The sequence below is a fragment of the Canis lupus genome, chromosome 3 (assembly GCF_011100685.1).
Source record: "Canis lupus familiaris isolate Mischka breed German Shepherd chromosome 3, alternate assembly UU_Cfam_GSD_1.0, whole genome shotgun sequence".
Lineage (NCBI taxonomy): Eukaryota > Metazoa > Chordata > Mammalia > Carnivora > Canidae > Canis > Canis lupus.
This window is the reverse complement of record NC_049224.1, coordinates 79,089,125-79,093,220: the sequence shown is the minus strand read 5'-3', so window position 1 is coordinate 79,093,220 and position 4,096 is coordinate 79,089,125. Positions and strand designations below refer to the sequence as shown.

The following is a 4,096-nucleotide window of genomic DNA, read 5'->3' as shown; positions in this document are numbered from 1 at the left end:
AAGAAAAAACTAGGAGGGGGAAGTGGAAATTGTAGAAATTTACACTTGTTCATAAAGAATTGGAACTGGAATGAAAAAAAAAAAAGGCAAGACATATTCTGACATTGATAATTCCCCAAAGGACTGAGGCAGAGTGTATAAAAAGGTAGCAATAAATTAAAGGTGTAGTGGTGGTGACATTAATAGTAACAGTAGAAACGGTTGGTGTCAATTTAAAAGGACTATTGTTCCTTAATCTCTAAGGTTATTGGTGGTCTTGCTAACACTCAGATATGTTTAAAGCAATTGTAGCTTCTTCCCACTGCTCCAGAAAACAGCAGAAATATTTGAAATTGTGCAAGAAAAGTAAAAATTTATTTAATCTTAGTGAAACTTTGGTGGTGTCAACAAAGGAAAAAATTTGAAAGACGATATTTACCTTAAGGTATATGGGAGCTATTATCTATCTATCTATCATCTATCTATCATCTATCTATCTATCTATCTATCTATCTATCATCTATCATCTATCTATGTATATATATACACACATATATAAATAAAACCAACAACAAACCTTGAAGTGAGTTTTGAAGTTAGAATGGCCAAGCTCGTCATATTTGAATTTTCTTGAAAAGATCTTCTGCAGTAAATAGGTATGAAAATTAACGATTGACAACACAGGTCAGAAAAACCAATGATTTTCTTGATGCTCTCAATGATAGATGAAGGAGAGAATCTGGTTCAAGACTCAGGAGTTAACAGTTTGGTATTTTTATGATACCAAAGCCTGAAGATCATGGTATCAAGATGTCATGACCATGAAGACAAAGTCTGTAAGAATAATCGTAGATTTAATGGCATTAGAAGTGTCCTGCTTATTCCCTTGATCCCTCAAAAATATTAAATCATTAAGCCATACAGGATATATTCAATTGTCTGCAACCAGTAGGGAAGAATGTTTTAGTGTCATAATGAAGATTCACAAGAAAGGTATTAAAATACTTTCTCCCTTGATATCTCTCTCTCTCTCTCTCTCAACCTCTCTCTCTCTCTTTACATACATATGTAAACAAGAAATACAATGGTAGAACGCTGGGGATGAGATAAACTATTTTTGACTACAATTTTATATTAAATTCTCCTATTTTCAATGGAATTATTTAATATATATAACAATTATTCTATCTAATAAAATGGGATATAATGCATAATGGAACATTTAATATATGAAACTAATTAATTACCACTTTTTGAATTTGATTCTAGTATTAAAACACATCAATGCTTAGTTATGAATCCATGAATACTTAAAACACAGAGGGTAACCAGTTATATATTTATGTATTAACATATGATCTTACATGATATTTTAGGATTGATAAGTAAAGTGTTAGACAATAAGACATTGGAGGGGCACCTGGGTGGCTCAGTAGTTGAGCATCTGCCTTTGGCTCAGGTTATGATCCTGGGGTCCTGGGATCCAGTCCCACACTGGGCTCCCTGCAGGGACCCTGCTTCTCCCTCCGCCTATGTCTCTGACTCTCTCTCTATGTCTCTCATGAATAAATAAATAAAATATTTTAAAAAATATATTGGCACTTACCATATCATCACCATTTAAAAAAGAATGTCATGAAAATGACTTAGAGAAAGATACGAGTCTAGATACTAAAAAAAACCCAAAATGCTAAAAAATGTATTGTACAGAGTAAAATTAAGGCAACCGTGTGTCAACAGGAACAAATAAAGACATTTTTTTGGGCTATATCTTACTAATTAAAAATTCACTGATCTGTATATATATGCCCTCATAAGAAAAACGTCAAGAACTAACAGATGTTGCAGGGTCATGGGGGGAGAGTCTGTAGAGTCTTTTCCCACCAGTGTCCTCACTCTCTGGCTCCTAGAGTTAGCCTGGTCATTTGTCATTGCTGAGGCTGCAATTCTGAATGGTGGGACCAGCTCTGGGCCTACTGGGTCCCTCTACCTCATTCCTCTGTGTGGTCCTGATGGTGCAGCAGACAAACTCCTAAAGCTCTGGCATGAATTTAAGAAGATTTTGCTTATGTATGGCATAGAAGCTGAATTCTTCCTCTACCACTGCAAATGAAGAGCCTGTTGCTCTCTCAGTAGTTAGCTATGGGATCTAGCAGCAGATCCATTAAATAGAAGAGCCATTGTCCAGGATCAGGAATGTCTATCTGGCCTTATTTTATTTATGGACCATCCCAACCACTCCTCCATCCACTCAGCTTTGCTCATTCTGTACTTGGAAGAATGCTGTGCTAACAGAAAAGATGAAAGGAGAACTTATGATGATGTTAAGTTTGCAAAATGTAGAGAAGACTACAAATCCAGGAGAAACAAAACTGCTACCTTCTGAAATTCTTCAGTCTTTCAATATGGCAAATGGTGATAGTTTCAGTGAAATGAAATCACATGGAAGGAAAGCTCAGTTTTTTGTTTGTTTGTTTGTTTTGTTTTTCTGGGGACTACTTACAAACATTCCAAAACAGTGGTTTTGGATTTAGATGGTATTGATGCTACATCTCAGAGAAATCTCTGTGAAGAGGGTTTGTTAAAAAGTAAAGGTGTTTATTTCTGTGCTTTTAGGTCTTTTATCTCTGTGGTAAGGGTCTCTCTGGTTTCTTCTATGCTCTTTTCAAGTGTCACATGCGCTCCAATTGGCATTATCAATAAAAGCCAAACTATGGAGAGAGCCCAAATGTCCATTAACTGATAAATGGATAAAGAAGTTGTGGTATATATATATACACATACACACACATTGGAATATTATTTCACCATTAGAAAGAATGAAATCTTGCCATTTGCAACAATGTGGATGGAACTAGAGGGTATTATGCTAAGTGAGATAAGTTGGTCAGAGAAAGACTATACTGTATGATTTCATTCATGTGGAATATAAGAAACAAAACAGATGAACATAGGGGAAGGAAAACAAAAAGAGAGGGAAGCAAATTATGAGACTTTTAACTATGGAGAACAAACAAGGTTGCTAGAGGGGAAGTGGACAGAGGATGGACTAAATGGGTGCTGAGTATTAAGAAGTGCATTTGCTGTATTGAGCACCAGGTGTTATATATAAGTGATGGATCACTAAATTCTAGTACTGAAACCAATATTACACAAATGTTAACTAACTAGAATTTAAATAAAAACTTGAAGAAAAAAATAAAGGTGCCATTAACTCTACTTTTCAAATGGCTGTTCAAAGAGGTGTGGTATGGATGCATTGAGCTTTGGAAGCAGAAGCTCTGCATCAGCTTTAGAATCGATCCAGGTTATGAAGGCTCAGCAAGCTGTGAAAAGTGAAAGTGGAGAAGAGATACTGATCCCATTCCCAGACACACCTGTGGAAGTAGAACAGAATACAGAACTGCCTGACTACCTGCCTGAGAATTAGAGCCCCACAAGGAGCAGGACAAAGTAGTGTCCTAGGCTGACTCACATCTGGAAGGTAAAGTTACTGTCTGAGCAGAACTGCAAACTTTTTATCCAGATCATTTTATCGATGCCTTTGTTTGGTTTTCAAGAACTGTGTGAAACAACAAGGGGCCAGTTTTTCATTGTTGTGGTGAACTGTCAAGTGAAATTTGCAATAAGTTATCATGAAAATTTTTTAGGTTACATGATTGCCTATGCTGCACTTTACATTTTATTGGCCATTTAGTCCCACACGGTGGTAAGAAGGACATGCTACAGGTGGGGTTGCTTTGTTATAAAGGTCTTATAGAAAAGTGAAGGTATCTGTAACAGCATTTTTTGAAATAGAGTGTAAAATAATCTTAGGTAGCATATATTTTTTGAAGAAGAGAAATCATGTCCACTTCATTACTTCTATACATGGAATAGTATCTAGAACACAGAAGGTAGCTAATAAATATTTATTGTTTAAATACAATTATAGTATGAGTATTGGAATGCATTCATTGAAATAAGTAAATGCTTACTATGCACCCACTATTTTTCAGAATGATCAAGACTTAAAAAAATAAGAATGATCAAGACTTTTATAGGGATGCAAATGAAATGATTTAGTTTTAATGTAGGAGAAACTTGCATTTGGGCCAAAAGCACAATATATGCATAA

At 35.4% G+C, this 4,096-nt stretch overlaps 1 pseudogene; it reads left to right on the top strand.

Annotated features, from left to right (window-relative positions):
• The first annotated feature begins 697 nt into the window (after positions 1-697).
• LOC100685608 lies at positions 698-3,584 on the top strand (annotated as a pseudogene).
• The last annotated feature ends 512 nt before the right edge of the window (positions 3,585-4,096 follow it).